Here is a 14,305-nt window from a genome sequence, read left to right as displayed (position 1 = left end):
GGTTAAAAAGTGAATTTGTCCTTTTCAAAAATACAGGCAAACGAACAGAGCATCTACAAATGCTTTACAATGCATTACTTTCAATTAAACCAACATCGACTGACGTTGAGCGTATTTTTTCAGTATGCGCAAATTACTGTACAAAAATTCGATCACAATTATCGGACAAATCACTAAATGCACTTGTGTTCCTTAAATATTTTTATAACAAATCATGTAAGAAAAGTCATACAATATAGTATTTAAATAAAAAGTACATAAATTTACTATTTTCTTTGTATTTTTTAAAAAAACAGTAAAACAGCCGTTAACAGCTGTTTTTTGAAAAATTAGGAACAGCAAACAGCTGTTTTTTGGAAACCACTGTTTTTCAGAAACCCTAACTTTTAGTAATGAATGAAAAAAATTTGTATTTATTCGAAAAAGTTTTTTATTTGTTTAAAAAAGCATCAATTTTTCAAAATTATTTAGTGCTCAAGATTGTGGATGATGGCAGCCACACTTCTCAGGGTAATTAGTAGACACTATAGACTAAAATGTATAAAAATATGGAAAAGGTAGATATTGGAACAATTTTTTAATTCTTCATCAAAGTTAAAATTTAGTACTTTTGTGAGGAATTTTTTACTTTCAATAAATAAAAATTCTATTACAATTGTATTACTTAATAAATAAAAATAGTGTTATGCTGGTCTGATGTCGTTCAAAAATAGTTTAAATTAAGCAATTTTTCGCCAACCGTTTTTTTAAAATTCCGAGGGCAGCATATAGTGAAAAGATTAAGGTTGGCAATTTTTTGCCAACCCTATTTATCTAATCCCTGGGGCTGTATATAGTGAATAGATTTTAGATCTTTAAAATCTGTGCATTACCATTCCGTTTTCTTAAAAATGTTGTTTACATTTTATTAATTCTTTTTTATCTTATTTTTTTTCACTTTCAAAATGTTTAAACTATCTTTAAAATGCAGTAGGTATATCGTATTTTGCTCAATGTTTGATTGAAAATTAAATGAATGAAATATGCCCATCCATAAACTGTGCCGATAACCCCGAAAGGGAAAAAAAAATTTAGATATAGAGGACCTTTTTAAAAAGTTGATGTTGAGCGAGAATGTTTGCAAATTAAATAAAACAAATAAAACAAAAAACTTCTCAAAGGAAAATATTGAAAATAAAAATAATCCATCCGGTCGGCGTGACATCCGTATTTTAAAATTAACCATCTTGAATTGGGGGAAATCAAACTAAAAAATTTGTAGCAGTTTGATGAGTTAATTTTTTAAAAAGATACCAAGAAATTTTTGAGAAGTAGGTTGCTCTAACAACCTTAAAAAAAATCAAGAACTTTAGTTTTCTAAGAGATGAATTACTTCGATGAAAGTGGTTGAATACGATAAATCGTGCTGTCGATAGTAGTATATGTAGCAAGCAACTGTCTCTTAAATCTTCTAATGTTTATATTTGTTCACAAACTTTATAACTGGTGTGTTACTTTAAGTTTGCATCTTAATTTAGTATTGGTAAATAAGTATCGAAAAGCCAGTACTTTTCTATACCTTAAAGTAAATAAAATAATATGTAAACGGCAATGTAAGACATCATTTTATTTAAACAGAGATTAAAAAGTAAATGTAAAAAGTAAAATCATCTAAAAAACTTTTGTTTCGCAGAGATCTTTCTGCTGTTTCTATTGAACAACTTTCAAAGTAATTGTAGGACATAAAGTTATTGTTAAACAACGTTTTCGCGTATAAGAAAGTGCATGTTGCTGCTGCTAAAGTTAACACTAGTAAGGCATACCTACTACTTGGATAAAATTTTGTAAAAGGTAATAAGTTGACTTATACGTTACTTCTTTGAAGTTTTACTAAACTGAGTAGTTTTTGAACTTGCAGTTGGAATTCTGGTAGATCAGTTTAATCAGCTTGAAGAGCCTGACTAACTTGTTTAAGTATGGCTGTAGTGTAATGTAGAGTATTGCGAAATAATATGTGCTGGACTTTGATAAACATAAAAGCTGATGTGCATTTGTCGTGTAATTTCATATGTATGCAATGAAAGTTCCTCCAGAAGAAAAAATTTGTTTCAAGTTTACTACAAAAAACTCAAACACTTTTATACTTGCTTGTCCATCTTGTCTCTCATAGAAGAAGAATATCTGTGACAGAAGATTTCTGTTTTGGGCTTTTACGAAAAAATGCAATAACTGCTTTAATAGTGCCAATAGTATCTTGTACCACCCCAACATCTTTTAGATCAATACCTACGAGATTAAGTTTATGTAAAGCGTAGTGAACAAGTTGTTTTTAATAAATTTTAAAGTTCGTTTCAGTATACTATCTATCTGACAAAGAATATTTTTAATTAGATCTCTTACTGTTGATGCCAAGTGTTCGGCATCTCATTGAGCCCCGCAATGCCATGCTGAGCTGGTATCATTTTTGGCACATTCAGTAAAATTTTTATACATTGTGGAAAGATTGGTAATGAAGACACCTTAAATTCCTTTAAACTTGTTGTAGAAATTAGGCGCAAAATACCCAAAACATATTTTTGTCTAGGTGAATATAATAACCATAGAGTGTACTAGGTATTTAAAAATATCATATTTTTAATCGGATAAGGCTGGTAAAGATCAGTCAGCAAACAATACGTAAGGTCAACAGGAAATTTCGTTGCACATTTTACAAAGAGTCCAATGTCATAATTTAATCTATTATCTCCACTTTAAGTTTATAGGAAAGTTTAAAAAAAGCAAAAAGATTTTAGCAAACGAAAAAATTTTTTTATTGTTGATTTTTTTATATATTATCATCATGTCAATTCAACATTATACAAACAATTTTTTGTGCAAAATTAATTTTATCAAATTTCAATTATTTTAATTAAAACAGGGCTTCTAAACTTTTTTCGCTCACGACCCCGTTTATGATTGTGAGTTTCCTGGCAACCTCATATATATATATATAAAAAAGATGAGTAAATATTTTTTGATGATTTATTTATTTGCTAACAATATACATATAGCATATACGTGTGTATAAGTAATATACATATGAAATATATATATTACTCATATATATATAAAAAAAAGATGAGTAAATATTTTTTGATGATTTGTTTATTTGCTAACAATATACATATAGCAATACGTGTGTATAAGTAATATACATATGAAATATATAGTTTTAGAATTTGTTTAGAAACATACAAAAATTTAAAATTGCACAAAAAGTTGTAAAATTGTATTTTTAACAATTGCATTTTTAATTAAATTATTACTTATTTTTCATAAAAATTGCACTTTTTGCAATAACACAAATAAAAGGGAATTCTGCCCGTCTGTTCGCTCAAATATATTCAAATACAGTCGTTAAGTGGTAAGTATTAAATTAAAATTTAAAGAAAAAATTTAATGAGATGGATGTGCCTGTTTTTTATTTCATAACAAATTAAATCTTGGTGGAATGTTTGACACTGCTAGAAGTAAGACCTGTTCAACATTTTTAAGTGATGAACGATGTTAGGATTTAATATGTGTTAAAGCTGAGAAAGTAACTTCATATAAATATGTGGTGTTGAATGCAGAAGAACGTTCAACGCCATATCCAAGTTCAATCCCCACCACGTCCTTGGTAGTACCGCGCTCAACTTGTTTTTCCGCGTAGCGGCCTTGTACGTCGAGGTTCGTGTTTCGGAGTTATAGAGTTGAGACAGGGTTGTAACCACAAAAAGCAGCCTATTCGACTGTAGTGGTCTTGAGGAGGTGAATAATTAAAATAAATATCAGCGATTGTAAGAAATTCAGGTCTAGTTCCGACCCAGAATTCAGCCAAGGGTTTTTTTGTAAAATGTAGCTTTAAGTTTGAGTCACTCGAAAGCTCAGCAAATTCCTCTTGAGCTTTAAGTAGCAGTCGATCAATCTCACTCAGGTCAATCCAAAACAACTTTTGAATCCAAGCTATCTTTTTGAAATCAGTATTTAATACAAAGTATACACGGAACTGTGTTTCCAGTGCTTTTAAGTGATCAACTATAATTTTTGCGATAAAAGTTTTACAATGATTTTTCTCGATTATAAAATTGTCAACCCTGGAAAATATTTCGAACGAATTCTTTTCTACCCTAGTTTTCCAAATTTTGATCTTTTTAATAAAACTTTCAATTTTATCAAAATTTCAATTTGAAGCAAATATATCGCAATTTTTTCCTTGAAGAGACAAGTTGAGATTGTTAAATTTCTCAAATATATCTGACAAAAAGCACAGCTTGGATAGCCATAAGTTATTTTGAAAAAAAGCAGCAGGTTGAAATTTTCATTCGATTAAAAATATTTCGATTTCGTCCTTTAATAATAATAATCTTCTTAAATTTTGACCTCTCGACAACCATCTTATTTCTGCATGTAATAAAAAGTACGTACGTTTCTCAAATACCCCCCCCCCCCTCAAATATCCATCCCCCCATCCCTCCTTTATTTTTTTTTCTCAATAAAAAAGTTTATTTTAAAAAAAAAGACGGAGGGTACCTTAGAGGGTACTTTATACGACCCCAAAGCTCTTTGTTTGCGCATTTTAAAAACGTCTTTAAGCATATATGCAAATAATAATTTAAATAAATTTAAAACACGGCAAAGGTAAGTGTGTATTTGGGCGAGAGGTAACCTTTTAAGAATTATTCACATATTTAAACGTATATACTGGTGTTAAAGGAAAGCTTCAGGATTAGGCGTATTTGCTTGCTTGCTTTTTAGTAATATAGTTTCTTTGTACAAATTCCTTTTTTTCTTTTTTTTTTAAATTTTTCTTAACCAACACAAAAACAAAAAGTTAAAGTAGGACTTTAGGACCGATGATTTTTATTTTATTAAATCTTTAGAAAAACGTTTTATATTATATAGTGTGACGTTTTTTAATTTTTGTTGTCTTATATTTACGGTATAGTCTAAGGGGCTTGGTGATAAGACCAATTATGCCTTCTTCTTGCCCCTGCTATTTGTATTTATATTATACTTTACGACTTTAATAAATTTATATGGCAAAAAAAAAAAAAAAAAAAAAAACCTCTCGCCCAAATACACACTTACCGGCGACTATTTCCGCCGCAATATATTGCGGCGGAAATAGTCACCGGAGATCCAGGTTAGACTCCCGGTGAAATCCATGTAAACCTTTTTTTTGTTTTAATAACGAATCAAATGTAAATAAACTATATCTAAGGTGGATGTTTTTTTCAGGCACCCCTCTTTAGTAAGTAAAAAACGAGTCTTACGTGAGATAATATTGAAAACAAAGGGTAAAACCCAGTGGGAGGGGGCAACAGCAAATTTTGTACCCTTTTGCTAATTTAAGAAGCTTTTTATTTTAGCAAAACCTAGCGGTCAAATTTGGAAGATTTTGAGACGCCAGTGACATGTTATTTTTGGGGGTGACTCCTTCCCATTAACCACGGCCCTCAAGTCTTACTCAGGGCCTGTATATAAGGGGTGGCATATGTGCATGGGCCCCCTCAGAATTTTTCGATGTTCCACATAGAACACTTTTACACATCGTGCAAACTTAAGTTTGTTAATATGCCAAATGAGTTGGCCATGCAAAAAACTTGGATGGCGGAGGCCTGGGAACAAAAAGCCCTAAAGCGTTTGCTTCCCCCCTTCCCTGCCCAAACGTGAGGGAAATATGTAGCAAAATTTTTAACTTTAACATCTAAAACTAAATTTAAATTTATCGACAGATTTTAATTTTTGTAGAAAAATATTGTAAGTTACAAAAAAGTTATGACCATGCAAAATTTACACCCCTCTCATTTTGGGGGTCGGAAAATTTGCATGGTCATAACTTTTGTAATTTACAATATTTTTCTACAAAAATTAAAATCTGTCAATAAATTTAAACTTAGTTTTAGATGGTAAAGTTGAAAATTTTACTACGTTTGGGCCCTCACATAGGGGCAGGGGAGGGTAAGCATTTTAAGGCTTTTTGTTCACAGGCCTCCGCCATCCCGATATTTTGCAAGGCCTCCTCATTTGGGTAGGTATAAACAAACTTAAGTTATGAGTTTGCACGATGTGTGAAAGTGTCCTATCTTGAACATCAAAAAATTCTGAGGGCGCCCATACATGTGTGTGCATAGAGGAAAACTATACCCTCTACTCCATATACCATACATCTTTTTATGTTAGCAAAATAGAATCTTTAGTCAGAATGTAACTTTTCTATTGATTAGCTGGTTAATTGTGATAAATTATAAAATCGAAGTACGTACTTTTAAATTGACCCCCCCCCCTCCCATACGCTTTCGTACGCAAGGCCGAGAAGGCCAATACGGACAAAGAGGTTACTTATTTGTGATTATAACTTTCTCTCAACTTTATAAAACAACTCTCTAACTCCGAAACACAACTTTTCTTTTTTTTTACCAAAAACGTACAATAGCAATTTTATGACACTAAAATTGGTAAGAAACACGAAGTTTTATTCTCAATTTAAAAAAATGCAGGGGGGGGGGGATGGAGAAACTTTGCCCTCTTTTCCACCTCCCTCCATGTATATACATATATGCATATATATATATATATATATATATATATATATATATATATATATATATATATATATATATTTTTTTTTTTTTTTTTTTTTTTTATTCTTCATTATTAATATAAGTTTGTATAACACTTTACCGTGAAATATATGACTGGAGCAGTAGAAGACAATAGTCTTATCATCTTGCCTCATTTTTGTCGATGACAAAATATAAAAAAATATAAACCAAATTTTTTTTTTTTTTTTTTTTTTTTTTACCATGAACATTATTAAATAACCAAGTAAGTAATATAATAGAATTTCAAGAAAAAGTGAAGATTTAAAATAAAAATGGAAAATTTTTAAAAATAAGAAAAAATTTTAAAAATAAGAGATAGTTTCATTAATGTTGAGGTCTAGTAGCTGTTGTTTTACAACGCATTTAAAATGTTGGAATGAGTTTATCGTTTTTATTTTGTTTGATAGAAATGAGTTCTACAATTGGGGTCCTCTGCTGGATATTGAGAATTTAGATTGTCTTAAAGAGGTTTTCGGAATATAGTAGTTCTTGATAGAGTATTTTGTTTGATATTTGTGATTGATAAGGCGAAAAAAGTTATGGAAGACTTCAGGGACCAGATCATTTTTGAGTTTAAACATGAACTGAAGAATGCAATAGATATTTTGTTCATAGATATTAAGAACTCTCAGTTCCTTCATTAAATGTTTAGAATTGGCATTTTTATTTGCGTTTGTTAATATACGGCATGCTTGTTTCTGTTTTTTATATATTAAATCTAGTTTTGATTGGTAGGTACTAGCCCAGGCAATATTGCAGTAGTTAATATAGCTATGTATATATGCAAAATAAAAACTTTTAAGGCATGCATTATTTAAAATATATCTGGTTTTATGCATAATTCCAATGTTTTTAGATATTTTGTTTTTTAATATATTAATGTGGTCTTTCCAGCTAATATGTTCATCTAAGAATACCCCGAGAAATTTGACTGAGAACGCTCGATTTAGTCTAACTTTGTCTAATAGTATATCTGGAAGTTTTAATGGTAGTTTGTCTGAATTGTATGGTTTTGTGAAAAAGATATAATTACTTTTCTCAATGTTAACAGAAAGTTTGTTTGCTTTAAACCAATCGCTCAACTCTTCAAGTTCCTATTTACTGTATTAAAAAGTGTAGTAATGTTAGAGTGGGTATAGAAAGCTTGAGTGTCATCTGCGAAAAGAATGAAGTTCAATATACTGGAAGATAAAAATATGTCATTAATATAGATTAGGAAAAGCAGAGGTCCTAGAATAGACCCCTGGGGAACACCACATGTGACGATTTCAAGGGGAGTGTATGTTTTATTGTAAAATAAGGCTTGTTTACGGTTTTTTAGATAGCAACTGAACCATTTTAAATTTTTATTTTTTATACCATAATTATAAAGTTTGTATAGAAGGATCTCATGATCAACTGTATCGAAAGCCTTTGAAAGGTCGATAAATTCTCCAAGGGTGTGTTTGTTTTTGTCGAAGCCATATAAAATTTCGTTAACTAATTTTATTACAGCATGTTCAGTTGAGTGGCCTTTTTTAAATCCGTATTGGTTGTTGTAGAGAATGTTATGATTTTGGAGGTATGTAAAGAGTCTGTTATACATTATGCGCTCCAATATTTTTGAGAAGCATGGGAGTATGGAGATGGGTCTGCAGTTAGATAAAGTCGAGTCATCTCCGCTTTTAAATACTGGAACTACGCGTGCTAATTTTAGGCGGTCAGGAAAAACTCCATTTTTCAATGAGACATTAAAGATATACATTAGGAGATACTCAATAACGTCATAAACGTTTTTAACAACTTTAGAGGCTATGTCATCAAGACCAGAACCTTTTCTGGACTGTATGGTTTCAAAAGCATTCCAAAGCTCATCAGGAGATAAGTCATACTCATCCATTGTAAAGTCTACTTTTTTTAAGTGTGATTTAAATAGTTTTTTACTTTGAGTTATTTTATTTGCTAACGTCTTTCCAATGTTTATAAAATAATTGTTAAAGCTTTCAGCAATTTCTTTTTTATCACTGATAAATATGTTTTTATCATTAGTATTTAAACGTTTAGGCAGTGTCTTACCAGAGTCAATCTTTTTTTTCCTATTATTTCTTTTATAACATCCCATGTTTTTTTGTTATTTCCGATATTGTTTTGCAATAAATTAGAATAATAATTTTTTTAAGAAGTTTTTATAATTTTTGTATTTGTTTTCATTTTTGTAATTATTTTTTTTTAAGTATTTTTCATAGAGTCTTTGTTTTTTTTTTGGAAGATTTAATAAGACCTTCGGAAATCCATGGACTTTGTAAGCTTTTAAGTTTAATTAGTTTTTCTTGCTTTGGAAACGCTTTTTCATACGCATCACTGAACTTTAAGTTAAAATATTCATAAGCGTTATTTGCGTCTTTGTAGTCGATTAGTTGAACCCAATCTACCAGTGATAGATAGTTACGAAATGTTTCAATGGTATTTTTATCTATCTTTCTTTTTGTAACGTTTATTAATTTGTTTGATTCCTTGATTGATTTTTCTTTGTATATTGAATTTGATGTGAAAAATATTGGGAAATGATCACTTATATCAGTTCTTATGATTCCGCTTTGAGTGAGATATTTCGAGAAGTTATTAGTAAAAATATTGTCTATGAGAGTTTCAGTTTGACGAGTTATGCGAGTTGATTTATTAATTAATGGTAAAATATTGTGCTGATAGAGGAGATTTAGAAAGCGTTCGACTTTAATATCATTTTTTAGGTTTAAAAGGTTTGTATTAAAATCCCCCATTAAGTATATTTGTTTATTACTAACGCTTACTAAATACTGTTCTAAATAGTTTTCAAACGTTGTTATATATATATATATATATATATATATATATATATATATATATATATATATATATATATATATATATATATTCAGTGACAAAACCAGAGGGGTTCAAAGGGTACTCCAGCATCCATCAACTTTTAATAATTTTTTAAAGCAAAATTAAATATTGCATAGCATTTTTTATCGTTAACAAGTAAATTTTAAAATTCATTTATTCCTTTTTATCCATTGTGATTTCATTTTTTGAAGGAGCGCTATTTTAATATTACTTTTTTGTAATAATTTGATTGGACAACCTACGACGCTTTCTGATTCGCCTGCTCCCTTTAGAAATGTTTTTGATAGGTCTGCACTCCTCATAAAACACTTTTGATTGATGTGGTTTCTTAAGCTAATCAAAAATGGTTTTGATGGATGCCAGCCCAATCAGAAAAATCTTTTACAGATGCCAATCACGCAAGTTCTTACTGCGAATTTGAAAACTGAAAAATATTATTTTATTAAATACACGAATTTCAGTGCTGTAAACGAGTATCTAAAATGGCGTATACTTCAAATCGTTTTGAAATGTCTTTTAGATAAAAATATGGTTCAAGCTCAAAAGCAATTGTTATTGTTTAGTGTTATAGAAAAGATTCATAATATTATAACGATTTTCAACCAGTAAGGTAAGATTTTTTTTAAATAATAAAGTAAGTTTTTTAGTTTGTTTTAATAATAAAATATTAGTTTGATTGTATATGTCACGCAGCACTCATTTGTGTGTGTGTGTGTGTGTGTGTGTGTGTGTGTGTGTGTGTGTGTGTGTGTGTGTGTGTGTGTGTGTGTGTGTGTGTGTGTGTGTGTGTGTGTGTGTGTGATATGAAAAGCTTATTTGTTTTTGAAGAAAATAAATTAAACATTTTTATAATAAAAAAAGATTAGTTACTAATTTAAACAAATATTCATTTCTATATATTTTTTTGTACTAAAGCATTGGAAATTATTAGAAACTTTTAAGATATTATTTTATAGTTAATAAATGTCATCAGTTATTGGTCTTTTTTCTTAAACATTTGTGTTAATTTTTTGAAAATTATTAGAACTACTCCAAATGGAAACTGCTTATTTAATGCTTGTTCCATATCGTTAATTGGCAATGAATCTTTGCCAGAATACTTTAGATGTTTAACTAGTATTGAATTATATATAAATGCTGATTTTTATTCAAATCATCCAATTATTTTTTCTCAAAGCGAGCCTACAAATTCTCAAACCATCGATAAAAACACTGCTTTTTCTATTATTATTTCGCAAAAAGCATATGATTCCTATTGTAAAAATAACAGAACACCAAGTGTCATATCAGAGTCTATCAATATTGCTACAAACTATTCTTATTCTTCATTTCTTACTATGTGCGCTCAAGTGTTTTTGGAATGCAAATTGAGTCATATTATCTTTGTGAAAATAATACAAAAAAAGTCGAAGAATGTTTATGATATGTTTTTTAATTGCACTATTAGACCTCGTGTTGAACACTCTTAAAAAAAGTACACATTTTTTTGTTGCTCTTCAGTTATTTTACAAGATTTTTATTTTACTAGTTCAGTTACAAGATTTAATCAGGCCTCTAATATATGAGTAAACAGAGATCATTTTGTCCCTCTAATATCTTTAAAAAGTTTATCAAAAAAATACAATATTCCTGATATTTTTGCACCTAAATTAGCTGAATTACCTGTTAAATTAACTTAGGCAAATCAGGTTGCTACTTTAAAATCTGCTATTTTGTTTCTAGATTCTTCTCAGGAAGCAGAAAAGCACCTTATCCTGCATAAAAAAAAGTTTATTCAGTATCGTCGCCACTTAAATTAAAAAGTTCTACACTATCTGTCGCTGCAAAATATTCTTCAATATCTACCGAGCCACCAAAAAATGTAATTGAGAAAAATTTCTAATTCTTCAATTTTTGGAAATTATTGTGAACTACCTTTTGTTAACAAATATGTTGGGCTCTATGCAACTTATGGAATTAATAAATTGAGCAATGAAGAAAAATATGATTTACTTAAAAATGTTCATAAACAAAGTTCTAGTGTTCATTGCGAATGTAATAAATCAGGCCGCCCCTCTTTTCAACTCTCTTGGCTCTCTTTGTTCTCTTGGCTTGCATGTTCAGAAAATAAAAAAGCTTTTTGTGTTAATTGTGTTATTTTGGGATCTGAAGAATCAAGTCGTAATGCAAGCAAACTTGATCAGCTTTATAAATCTCCATTTGTGACATATTCAAAGGCAATTAAAAATTTTTATAAACATGCTGAAAATTCACCAATTCACCTAACTGCAACTCTTAAGGCTACTCATTTTCGCTAATGTATGGAATAAAAAATAAATTTTATTGATTTAAATCTTAACACAGTAATTGATGAACAAGTCAGGAAAAATAGAAAAATGTTAAAACCAATAGTTCTGTCAATTATTCTATGTGACAAACAAAACATACCTCTTCGAGGACACTGAGATGATTCTTTTTACTATGAAAATGAAAATAATAAATTCAAGCAATTTTAAAATTAATATCTACTTGCGCAGAAAATGATTTGGTGGATGGGCAAATTGTTACTGTTCATAAAAATGCTACATATCGATCTAAAACTACTCAAAATGAGCTGACAAATGTTTGTAACAAAATTATAGTTTTTAAGTTAATATCGGAAGTTAAAAAAGGCAAATTTTTCTCAATATTAGCAGATGATGCATCTGATGTTAGCAATGTGGAGCAAATGTTACTTGTTTTGCGTTTTGTATATAATAATTGTGAAATTTGTAAAATATTTTTTGGCTTTATTCTATATGATTCAGGCTTGTCTGGAGAAGCTATGGCAAACCAAATTTTGAGCGCTGTTAAACAGTTAGGATTAGAAATGAAATTTTGTGTTGGTCAAGGTTATGATTGTGCTATGATATAGCGGGGAGATATTCTGGTGCTGCCATAAGAATAAAAACTATTTACACAGTGGTCTCATGTTTTCAATCTTAGTGTACACTGTGGTCTCATGTTTTTAATCTTAGTGTTGTAGATTACAACACTAAGATTAAAAACATGATAAATTACAAGTAGTCAGCAATATGATGGCAAATGTGCATATTGTCAGTTCTTATCGCAGTTCTTCAATTTTAGTCCAAAGCGTTTCGATATTCTAAAGAAAAAAAAAAGAAAAAGAAATGTTTCCAAAAGCTCGCCATTCTTGCCTCATTGATGTATGTTGTACAAGATGGTTTGCCAAAATTGATGGTCTAGATGTGTTTTTAGAGGTACTTCCTGCTATTCTCAAATGCTTTGAGATAATGATAAATAATGAAGAGAAATCTTGGAATCATGATACAGTGCGTGATGCAAATATTTATTTATTTGCCGCTATTTCTTTTCAGTTGATTGTTACTCTAGTAGTTGTGTCTCGCTCTTTAGAAGACAACAAGACCAATTACAAAACAATTTCAATCGCCAAACTTTGACGTTTTAGCATCACATGAAAAGTAACTCTGTTACATGTTGCCTTACAGCGACTATAATCAGACATAAAACACAGTCATGGTGTTTGGTATAGTGAGGCAGTATTGTCAGCTAGTGTTGGTGTTAATGAGCACAAGCCTTGTATAATAGGAAAACAATTTAATCGAAATAATTCTCCTTGTGAATCAATTAATGAGTACTACAAGAATGTTATTACGATTCCTTTTCTTGATCATTTGTCATTTCAGATTCAGTTACGTATCTCTAATAGAAACATTGCTGTTTAAAATAAATTCTTTGCAATGCCCACTAACGTTTTAAATGTTTTTGAATGGAGAAAAAATTTTATTCTTTTTTTAAATGAGTACGAAGATGATCTTCCTGAACCACACTGTATCATGACTGAATTAAATATGTTGGAAAACTACTGGCGTAATTTTAAAGGTTCCATTCCAAAGACTCTATCGAAACTCCTTCCTCATATTGATAAACTTACCTTTCCTAATATATTCACTTTATTTCAAATTCTTGCAACTACTTCAGTAACAACGTGCACTTGCGAAAGATCAATCTCGGTTATTCGTCGTTTAAAAACTTACCTGCGTAACACAATGTCACAGAGTAGATTTAATGGTCTTGATCTAATGCACGTTCGTTCATCTAAATATCATGGTTGATGTAAATGAAGTGATTGATTGTTTTGCCAGGAAAAATCCTTGTAGGATGCAGCTTGTAGATATTTTAAATTCAGATCCAGTTTAGTTTAGATCGTAGCGTTTTTTTTTTTTAAAGAAAAAATATTTTGTAAATAATATAATTTAATAATAAAATGTAAAATATTTGAAAAAGTTTTCAAATATTTTACACAGTGGTTCTATGTTTAAACTGTTTAATATATTTTATAAAGGATTTTTTTTTTAACGGGTGATGCGGAAGTTATCGGATAAATCCTAATTTCATTATTTGAGCATAATAATTAGTTTTTGTGGTTTTATGCGTAGGCATAAACGTTATATAAAATATAAACTTTATTATTTGAAACACAATTATTCAAAATGAGGTTAAATGCAGCTGAACAAAAATCTTTTCGAAAGCGGCTAAAAATGTTTTTTGTAAATAAACCTAATATAAAAAAAATAAATAATCGTAAATCATTTTGAAAAGAAAGGATTTGCTCGAAGGACCATATATGATAACCTAAAAAGACTTAAAACTGTTGAATCGTTTTCTGATAGAAAGCACCCTGGTCGTCCGACATTCTGGACTAGAGAAAAGAAAGCCGAATTAACGAGACTTGATATTTGGTCGTCAGTTAAAAAAAAAGGCAAAGAAAAGTAGCAGGAAACTAGTTAACCAACTCTATAACACAAAATCGCTTCTAGTCATCGATGACGAAA

General features: G+C 29.8%; 1 long non-coding RNA gene across 2 annotated transcripts; it reads left to right on the top strand.

Annotated features, from left to right (window-relative positions):
- The first annotated feature begins 8,989 nt into the window (after positions 1 to 8,989).
- On the top strand, positions 8,990 to 13,808 carry LOC136092234 (uncharacterized). 2 transcript variants are annotated; one of them, XR_010644282.1, is made up of 3 exons: positions 8,990 to 9,047; positions 9,991 to 10,080; positions 11,193 to 13,808. It is a non-coding gene; the product is annotated as an uncharacterized LOC136092234 (long non-coding RNA). The 2 variants fall into 2 exon arrangements; XR_010644283.1 differs by lacking the exon at positions 8,990 to 9,047 and having other exon boundaries at positions 9,910 to 10,080.
- The last annotated feature ends 497 nt before the right edge of the window (positions 13,809 to 14,305 follow it).

This window comes from Hydra vulgaris, chromosome 15 (assembly GCF_038396675.1).
Source record: "Hydra vulgaris chromosome 15, alternate assembly HydraT2T_AEP".
NCBI lineage: Eukaryota > Metazoa > Cnidaria > Hydrozoa > Anthoathecata > Hydridae > Hydra > Hydra vulgaris.
The sequence above is the reverse complement of the archived record's forward strand: the minus strand, read 5'-3'. Positions and strand labels throughout refer to the sequence as shown.